General features: G+C 38.7%; 1 pseudogene; it reads right to left on the bottom strand.

The window, feature by feature from the left end:
- Positions 1-2,068: 2,068 nt before the first annotated feature.
- On the bottom strand, positions 2,069-3,038 carry LOC113179817 (glyceraldehyde-3-phosphate dehydrogenase pseudogene; annotated as a pseudogene).
- Positions 3,039-10,969: the final 7,931 nt, after the last annotated feature.

Genomic DNA, 10,969 nt, shown 5'->3' with positions numbered 1-10,969 from the left:
TTTTATATTGAGACATGGTCTTGCTAAGTTGCCCAAGATGGCCTTGAACTTGCAATCCATCTGCCTCAGCCTTGCAAATAGATGGAATTATAGGCATGCACTACCATGCCCAGCATGAAAAAATATATTTGGGCATGAAGAAAATATATATATGGCATGAAAAAATATATTTCTTTTTTCTATAATATTATAACATCATCTGGATAAAAAAGCATGTTTTAAAAATGTTCAGATGTTTCACTTACTTCCAGAATATAGACCTAGACTATAATAAATCTCTGCATTTTTCACTTCATGGCATTTGTCATATAAGCACTGTGTTTATTAGTTTCTGCTATCACAATGAGAAGTATATCTAAAAACTGGTAATCTGAAGAAATATTACTCTTTCTTCCCTTTAGACTAACCCTGTAAATATTATACGTCATAAGTGTCTCCAATACAAGTAAAATGTATTATTTCAAATAGACTAGTCTAGAATTTTAGGCTTTTGGTAAAAAGTATAAAAGCACAAAGAGCTATAATTTAACCCGGATTTTTACTGTGATATTCTGTTGTTAAAAATATAAACATACTGTTTCATTGACCATTGATATGGTGCTTCGACTCTTTATTCAGCAGGCTAACTATTCTCAAAACAATCTCAGAGAGATTGCTTCAATGAGGAACTTTGAATTTTCAGTTTAAAATGGTGCTCACTGTTCCAAGTGTTCAGCAGGGAAGGTACAAAGTGAGCCTGACAACTCAGGTAGAATACAGGTATTCCTGTAACACCAACTTGGTTCATCTTATAAATCTACCAGGTTTCTCTTGGTCTTGAGTCATTTAATCCTTTAGAATATTTTATCTCTAGTTAAAATGATTTAGTATTGGCACAGAAATAGACAAACAGAACAATGGAATAGAATGCCCCCAAACCTACAAACCTATGCAGAGAAACTGAGTTATATGATCAAAGTAGTAATAAAAATCAACTGGGGATGAATAATTCAATAAATTCATTTGGCATAAATGGTTATCCACATGGAAAAAGATAAAATTAGATCCTTACCTCATGGCCTATACAAAAAATAAATTCTAACTTGATCTAACTTAATTAAAATTAATAACTCCTATCCTGCGAAAGTTATTACAAAGAACATGAAAAGACAATCTGTATAGATACTCTAGAGAAAAATCAAGAATATACATACTATAGCATATTTTGTAACAAAAATTGAAAACAAACAACATCAGTACTGTGATTCATTCCTACAATACAAATCTAAACTGTACTAAATGTAAAAATACAGATAAACCTCTAAAACATCATGTTATAGTTAAAAAAAATTCAAAAAGATATGTAAAATATTGTTCCAGTTGCAAAAAGTTTAAAAACAACAACAAAAACCCTGTATCATTAATGCATATAAAGCAAAAATACAAAAACAGGCATGAGAAGAATATACACCAACTTGAAGAAAGAAACTATCATGAGAAAAAGTACTGGTCAGAGGAGTACTTTTTATCCTGAGGGGAAAAAAAGGGGTGGAGCTTTAACTTAATCCGGAATTTGATTATTAAAAGTCTGAAACAAATACAGAAAAATATACCTAGTTTGTATATAAGTCTGTTAACTATTTTCTATATGTTTGACATTCTTCATAATGTAAATAAATCCTGTAATGCCAAAGGAGAAATACATATAAAACCCTACTTTTATAAGACTGACTTTGTGTTTATTATATATTATATATATTTTCTACCTCTTACTTCAGGTAGGTAGATAATACAGATGCAAATAGACAGATCAGCCTACGGCAATCTTTACCTAATATTAACATACCATTTTATTATGATAGCATTGGCATTTTTTTCCTTTTCAGTATTAATAAGATCTATCTATCTATCTATCTATTTATCTATCTCAGCTAAGTACAGTAGATTATTGATGGTATGTGATAAAGTAGAGCTCCCTAAGCTCCTCACCTTTTCTCCTCCAGGGGGTCTGGGATGAAAACTGGAAGGAGGGAAGATTCTGTGAGTTGGGGCAGGGACTCTCCAGCTGCTGAAAGTCCCTCTATTCCTTTCATGGCTTGAGGTGGGTGATCCAGGGCTTTTCCTTGGAGGCCATGCTAAAGTCTACCACCCTGTTGCCATACAACATTTTCATACCAGGAAATGAGCTTGACAAAGTGCTTGTTGAGAGTAATGCCAGCCCCAGCATCAAAAGTAGAAGACTGGGTGTCACTGTTAAAGTCACAGGAGACAACCTAGTTTTAGACGTGGCCCAGGATGCCCTTTGGGGGGCCCTCTGATGCTTGCTTTGCCATCTTCTTGATGTCATCATATTTGGTAGATTTCTCCAGGTGGCACGTCAAATCCTTGACCAACATTTTGTGGGTGGGCCCACAGAAGGCCATGCTAGTGAGCTTTCCAGTCAGCTCAGGAATGACCCTGCCCACAGCTTTGACAGCACCTGTGGATGCAGGCATGATATTCTGGGCATCCATGGCCATCACATCCCAGTTTCCCAGAGGAGCAATTCATGGTCTTCTGGGTGTCAGTGATGGTATTGACTTTGGTCATGAGTCCCTCCATAATGCTCCAAAAGTCCCTCCAAAGTTGTCCTAATGACCTTGGATAAGGGGGCTAGGCAGTTGATGGTGCAGATTATCTTGAGGGAGTTGTCATACTTCTCATGGTTCACACCCATCACAAATATGGGGTCATCAGCAGAAGGGGCTGCCTTCAGGTGAGCTCCAGCAACCTTCTTCATGGCAGTGAAGATGCCAGAGGACTGCACTACATATTCAACATCCAGCATCACCCCATGTGCTGTTGGTGGGATCTCACCCCTAGAAGATGGAGATGGGTTTTCCATTGATGACAACCTTTCTGTTCTCAGCCTTGACTGTGCCATTGAATTTACCATGAGTGGAATCATACTGGAACATGCAAACCATGTAACTGAGGTCAATGATGGGGTCAATGATGGGGTCATTGATAGTGACAGTATCCACTTTGCCAGAGTTGAAAGCAGTCCTGATGACCAAGAGCCCAATATGGCCATTTCTGATCTTCACCAAGGTGAGACATGGTTGGTACTGCATGAGAAGATGTAACTATCTGTCAAACAGGGAGAAGCACAGAGTCTCCACTTCTAATAAACATGTATCGATTTTTTCTAAAAGTTAAAAACATTTGCTTTATTTTTTCATACTTTATTCACATTTCCTTAGTTTTTACCTAATGTCCATTTTGTTTTCCAGGACCTCATCTGAGACACCACATTGCACTTGCTTCTCATTTCTCCTTAAGCTCCTCTTGGGCATGATAGTTTTTCAAACTTTCCTTTGTTTTTTATAATCTTGACAGTTTTGAGGAATACTAGTCAGGTTTTTGTAAAATATCTGTGATTTATTTGATGTTTTTCTCATGATTACACTGAAATTATGGGCTTGGGTGAGGAAGACCACAAGTATAAGATACCATTTTTATCATGTCATAAAACGGTTACACACTGGAAATGATAATTACCACTTTCAGTATTGACCTTGACCATCTGCTTAGTACTGTTTGTCATGTTTCTCCACTATTAAGCTATTTTTTTTTCTTTTTGTCAGTGCTGGGAATAAAACCCAGGGTTCTCCACCTGATAAGCAAGCATTCTACCATGGAAGTATCATCACAGCCACAAAGCTATTCTTTTTTTCCCATTTCCATGCTGTATGTTTTTATTTTTATTTATTTATTTGTTTGTATTTTGTCCACACTTAAGGAATGGGCAGTTTTATTCCATCTCCTTGAGGATACTGTGTCTATATAAATCATTTGGAATTCTTCTGCATAGGAGATTTGTCTCTTTTCCATCTATTTCCTTATTTATTCATTCATTCAATCATTGATTTATCTCAGCAAGGATTCAGGAATATTAACCTTTTGCTCTAGGTTATATTCCTTTACTACTTTATTTTGTGGCTCAATTGTTTCAGCTTTGGCCATAGCTCTTTCAATTGACTTCTGTATCTCTTTGACACAATACCCCCATGTGTGTTTTTATCCTACTCTGTATCAATTTTTCAAATCAATGTGCAAAAAGATTAATATATAAATAATTAGAGAAATGGGTATATTAGTAGTGTTTATACTATGAAAAGCACAAATACCTTAATGATAAATAAAATCGCTAATAAAACTTAGCTAACAATATTAGCTCGACAACATTATTTAAAAGTTCCATCTTATATTTTGAATTTTTCAAATTACAAAACACTGATAACTCTATAATATTAATAGAAAAAACTTTATGGAGTATTTACTATGTCAGGTATCACACTAGGCACTCAATATCTAATATTCCATTTAATCCTCCTAAACCTTGTAAAACTTAGTTTGGTCCCTGAATCATCAGAATCAATATCACCTGAGAAAGTGCTATATGTCCACATTCAAAAGCATTTCTTGGTCCTCACTCCAGCCCCACTGAATCAGAAAATCCAGGGCTTGGGCCAAGAAAGCTGTGTTTTAACATTCACTCCAGATGCTCCAGATGCATTCTAATGCTTCAGAGAGAGACAGCATCAGACCTTAAATCCTGGTACTAGACATCAAAGCCAATCAAATCCCATGTGCTTAATTACTTAGTCATATTCCCTCTCTATTAAAAAGAACCGATTACAGGTGATTTCTACCTAAAAACTTGCCATAAAAGAGACCTCTAGGGCAATTTCATGCTTTCCCTTGGCTTCTAATATTTGACCAAATAAGTTTATGTATGAAATTCACCACTAGAGGGAGTTCCTACATCCAGCCCCTCATATGACAGTCATTAAAAGGCAAAAAAGTGAACAAAACCAAACAAAAAAATTAAAACTTGTTGAAGAAAAGTTTTAGCTCTGTGTATTAATATTAAACAATTGCTCCATTTATTTATCACTGAGAAGCTGCATTTGAAGTTATATTGTTAGGCATGAACTCACTGTTAACATAAATACAATATAGCATATGATTGGTCACTTAACATCTACTTTATGTGTTCACATCTACTTTATGTGTTTGTTTGTGGTGCTGGGATTGAAGACAGAGCCATGGACATGCAAAACAAGTGCTATACCACTGAGCTCCACTCCCAGCTCCCAATTGTTCATTTCTAAAATGGGACTGGGGAGAAGAGAAAGCTCAGAGTATCAAAATAATATTTAAACAAAATAATCTATTTTGAACTGCATCATCACCTCTAAAGTCCCAAAGAAGACAGACTGGGAAAGAATTCAAAAAGGATCCAGTTGTATGTGTTCTCTTCCACCTTTCTCAGAGAACTTGAATTCAGGAATGGTAACTTCAGCACGTGGTACGTGACAAGTGCTCATTAACAAATGCTGAAAAAATGAATCAGTGTAACTCTTTGCCCCCTCTCAAGTCATTCCAAATAAATTGGAATTCATAATGTTACATAAAATAATACATGCTGTTTTCATAATATGCAAATATCATGTAGTAGTGTAAGAAAATTCAAAGCCTATAATGTTTGAAACTTGAAATAATAATTCCATGGATTTTGGAATTCTATATCCAAAAAATGAGTGGAATCTGACATAAAACTTCCTCCTTTTTTCCCATTCAGAGACCAGATCTACCACTGAGCCCTATCCCCAACCTCTCTTCCCTTTTTAAAAAAAAAATTTATTTGTTCTTTTTAGATATAAATGACAGTAGAGTGTATTTTACATATTATACATACATGCAAGTGCCGCAGTCTGGCTGGGCACAATTCAGGAGCCACTTGTCAAAAGAAACGAACTTTATTTTTAGAACCACACAGGCCAAACAAAACAGCTCCTCAGGAAAAACCCTCAGAGCCCAACTGCCACCACAGGCTTCCCACAAGCCTCTCCCTCAACCACCAGCCTCCACCTCCCACAATCCTCCTGCTCTTGAGGCTGATTGGCTGGGTCGTGTGGGTGGAGCCAAAAAAGTCCCCCAATGAGCAGCTCCGTGGTCTGAAAGGGCAGGGAAACAGCCCGATGAGCATCACCGCAGAGGAGCCAATCAGCTAGATGTTGCTGGGGCCGCTGTGAGCCAATCATCAGCTGGCAGTCTGAAAGGGTGGGGAAACAGCTCAATGAGCATCTCCAATGAGCATCACCACAGAGGAGCCAATCAGCTAGATGTTGCTGGGGCCGCTGTGAGCCAATCATCAGCTGGCAGCTGGAAGTTTGCTGGCAGCTGGAAGTTTGCTGGGGCCCCTTCGGCTGTGGCTCTCAACATCTCCCCCATGTTAATGGAGTATAACTTTCCATTCTTGAGGTTGTGCATGATGTGAAGCTATACTGTCATGTATTCATATATGAACATAAGAAAGATATGTCCAATTCATACTACTGTATTTCTTATTCCCATCTCCCCTCCCTTCCCTTTATTCCCCTTTGTCTAATCCAAAGAACTATTCTTCCACACCCCTCTTATTGTATGTTAGCATCCACATATCAGAAAGAACATTCAGCCTTTGGTTTGGGGGGAATTGGCTTATTTCACTTAGCATGATAGTCTCCAGTTCCATACATTTACAAGCACATTCCATAATTTCCTTTTTCTTTATGGCTGAGTAATATTCCATTGTGTATATACCACATTTTCTTTATGCATTCATCTTTGAAGGACATCTAGGTTGGTTCCATGGCTTAGCCATATTGAATTGAGCTGCTATAAACATTGATGTGGCTGCAGCACTATAGTATGCTGATTTTAAGTCCTTTGGGTATAAACCAAGCAGTGGGAAATTATGTCAAATAGTGGTTCCATTCCAACTTTTCTGATGAAGCGTCATACTGCTTTCCAGAGTGGTTGCACCAATTTACAATGCCACCAACAATGTATTAGTGAACCTTCCCCCCCACATCTTAGCCAACATTTATTGTTACTAGTATTCTTGATAATTGCTATTCTGACTAGAGTGAGTTTTGGGAGTTCTTTATATATTCTGGAGATTAATGCTCTATCTGAGGTGCAGATAGCAAAGATTTTCTCCCATTCTGTAGACTCTCTCTTCACATTCTTGATTGTTTTCTTGTTGTAAATAAGCTTTTGAGTTTAATACTATGTCATTTATTGATCCTTGATTTTACTTCTTGAGCTTTAGGAGTCTTGTTGGTTCCTAAGTTGACAAGATGGAGAGTAGGGCCTACTTTTTCTTCTGGTAGGTATGGGGTCTCTGGTCTAATTCCTAGGTCCTTAATCCATGTTTTGAAATATCTGTTGATAAGAAAATAAGATCAAGGAGTCCAGATCTTAGAACTGAGTTCCCGAAGTCTATTCTTTTCATATCTGAGTGGAGACTAATAATGCCTGTTTGTTCAACAATTTCTATACTACACATGAGACATTTGTTAGAAGCTTTATGTTACATGGTGAATAAAATAGCCCTTGCTCTGTCAATACCTTCATACTGATACTAAAATAAGAATTGTGATAATTTTATACATTGCATGACTGGGCCACAGATGCCCAAATGTTTTGCCACAAATTATTCTGAGTATGACTTTGAGGATGTTTCTGAATGATATAATCATTTTAATCTGTAGAATGAGCAAAGCAATTTGCCCTCCCTAATGTGAATAGCTCTCATGCAATTAATTGGAGATCTGAATAGAACAAAAAAGATTGAGTAAAGAGGAATCACTCCTACTGGCTGCATGACATGGGACACCAGCCTTTTCCAAGCTTCTGACTAGGACTGAGGCATAGGCTTTTGGGGGTCTAAGTGCCTCCAGATTTCAGACTAGAACTTACACTATCAGCTCTCTTAGTTCTCAGGCCTTTGGACTCTGAGATTCCACATTGGCTCTCCCGAGTCATCTGTGTTAGGACTGCAGATTTTCTTTAATCACTTGAGCCAACTCCTTATAATAAAACTATGTTATATTAGACACATACGTGTACACACTATTGGTTCTGTTTCTCTGGAGAACCCTGACTCATACAAGAACCAAATTCCAAACTCCTTAGCATGGCCAAAATGGCCTTTATGATCTGAACCCTACCTACCCCTCTCCAACTACATCCCATAGCTGCCCCCTCATTCCAGCTTCAGTGGCTTCCTCTCGTTTTCCCACAAAAGAGAGACTCCCTCTGCAATGGGATTTTTCACCCATTCACTCATTTATTCACTGATAAAGTCAAGTGTTATGGTTTGAATGTGAGGTATCCCCCAAAAGCTCACATGTGAGACAATGCAAGAAGGTTCAGAGAACAAATGATTGGGTTGTAAGAGTCTTATCCGAATCAGTGATTTAATCCCCTGATAGGAATAACTGAGTGGTAACTGAAGTGATAGGGTGTGGCTGGAGGAGGTGGGAATTACGGTGTGGCTTTGGTGAACATCTTTATATATGGCCATTAGAATCTCTACCTCCTGATGACCATGATGTGAGCTGCTTCTCTTTGCAACCCTCTCCCACCATGATGCTCAGCCTCACTTTGAGGCCTGAGGAATGGAACCACCCGTCTATGGACTAAGACCTTTGAAACCGTGAGCCCTCAAATAAACTTTTCTTCCTCTATGGTTTTCTGGTCAGATCATTTAGTCACAGCAGTGAAAAAGTTGATGAAAACATCAAATAATTGTTTAGTTTCTACTATGGGTATTACCAGAAATATAATGGGAACAACATAGGAAAGTACCTAATTTCAAGGGGAATATATCCTAGTCATGGGAACAGAAATAGCATATTAGCATGTAAACAAACAGGTTCATTTCAGAAAGTGATATGTGCTTCAAGAGAAACAAAACTGAGTACTAAGACAACAATTTGATAATCAGAGAAAACCTCACTCTATAGGTGCTTCTGTAGGATGATCCCATGATAAAAAGGGATCATCTGTGTGAAGACCTGAAGAAGAAGTATTGCAGGCAGAGAAAATGACAAACAAAACTGAAATAAGCTTGATCCATGCAAGGAGCAGAGAGGCACAGTGGGGCAGTAAGAAGGTAGGTGGGAATGAGATACAAATTATTTAATGGCCAGAATTAGGATTTAAATTTTTATTTAAAGCATACTGGGAGCTTTGAAGGGTTGACATGATTTGATTTACATGTTTATTATCCACTGCTGTGTGTAATTGTGGATGTAGGGGATTGATAAAGGGGGGGAGGTGTTGCAGTAGGTGAATGATGATAGTAGCTTAGATTATGGGGGTGTACGAGAAATGAAGAAGGAAGGATTCATGATGTTTTGAAGGTGGAACCGATGGGAATCGGCAGTGTGGATGGGGAAGAGAAGGGATGACTCTAGGTTTGTGACCTGAACAATCAGCTGGAAGTTAGTACCATTTTCTGAGATATGGAAATTCTAGGTAGAAATGAGAATGAGTTTGAGGAAGAAGGAGACAATCTGCCTAGGTTGTCCCTCTCATTGGACACTCCCTTATCACCTAGTTAACCCCCCTTCTCATTCTTCAGATCTCAGCTCAAATGTCACTTTCTCAATGAAGTCCTTCTTCAACTAATTCAAACCAAAGCTTTTTGGGATGTATTCCCTTGGTGTCATGTAGTTCCCTGAGTGCCCATGTTAGATTGCAAAAGTGGCACTAATTCTTTCCTTCGCTTAACCAACTACCCTTACCCTTAACAACAGTAGTTCCTACTCACTCTGAATCTGGTCTGGGCCATGTGCCTTGCATCAACCAAAAAGATATCAGCAAATATGACACAGGTAGAGGCTTGAAAGGCACTTGTGCAGTGGGACTTGTACTGTCTTGATGATTTGAAACCCAGAAACCACATGAATAGGCCTGGCTAGCTCCTGCCAATAGGCTGCCTACCCCAAGACACTGTACTAGTCTGGTTTGCATTACTATAATAAAATAACTCGGGCAGCCTAATTTTATTTGAATAATAAAGGTTTATTTAGTTCAGAGTCAGGTTGTGGTTTGGATATAAGGTCCTCCAAAAGTTCTTATGTTAATGCAGGAATGTTAGAAGGTGAAATAATTGGATTGTCAGAGCTGGAACATAATTAACCCATCCTAGCTTAAATGTCTGAGTGGTAACTGGAGGCAGGCGGGACATGGCTGGAGGAAGATGGTCTCTGGGGACAAACCCAGAAAGGATTCATCTTCCCTGTGGAACCTTTCCCCTGTCTCTGCAGCCTGGATGCCTCATTTGGCCAGAGCCAATGGAGTCGGCTCTGAATCTCTGAGAATCTCTGAAACCTTGAGCCCAAATAAGCTTCTCCTTTCAAAAGTTGTTCTTGTCGCAGCAGCAAAAAGCTGGCTAAAACATGCATACCAGGAGGTTTAAGGGTATAGAACCCAATTGCTCCACCTAGGTCATCTAGGGATGATCTCATGGCAGAATGAGTCACAAGAGCACACGTGGGAGGAAAAGATCATATCAGAGTGTGGCCTGACTCTGGCGTTAAAACAATCCTCTTGAGAGAACTAACCAGAATCCCACCAGAAATTCTTTAGTCCCTTCCAAGGGCAGGGCCCCAAAGACTGAAGGTCCTAACCCTAGGCTCCACCTCTTAAAGGTCCACCTCCCACTGCCACACTGAGGTCCAAGCCTCCAACACATGAACCCTTAGGGAACACATACAAACCATACCAAACCAAATCAGCTGACACACCAAGATCAGCTGGCCCAGCACGGGCTTACCAGAACAGAACCCAAGTAGTACCCAGCCCAATCAGAATCCTGAGTTAGCCAAAGGATTTTTGTAGGACACTAAGTTTTGTTGTGACTTATTACACAGCAAAAGCTGATACAAAAATATATACCTTAATTACATATATTTGTTTGTTTGATTAGCATCTATCCCTTCCCCAAGACTATGAGCTTTATAAAAGCAAATACTCTTCTGACTTCAGGTAATCACACCATTCTCAGAGCTTAGTACCTGAAACACAGCAGGCATTCAACAGCTAACTTGCTGACTGAATATAAGGGGGGAAGAGAGATAACACTTTGTAACAAGAGAGTAAGAGAAGT

The sequence above is a fragment of the Urocitellus parryii genome, chromosome 7 (assembly GCF_045843805.1).
Source record: "Urocitellus parryii isolate mUroPar1 chromosome 7, mUroPar1.hap1, whole genome shotgun sequence".
Taxonomy (NCBI): Eukaryota; Metazoa; Chordata; class Mammalia; order Rodentia; family Sciuridae; genus Urocitellus; species Urocitellus parryii.
The sequence above is the reverse complement of the archived record's forward strand: the minus strand, read 5'-3'. Positions and strand labels throughout refer to the sequence as shown.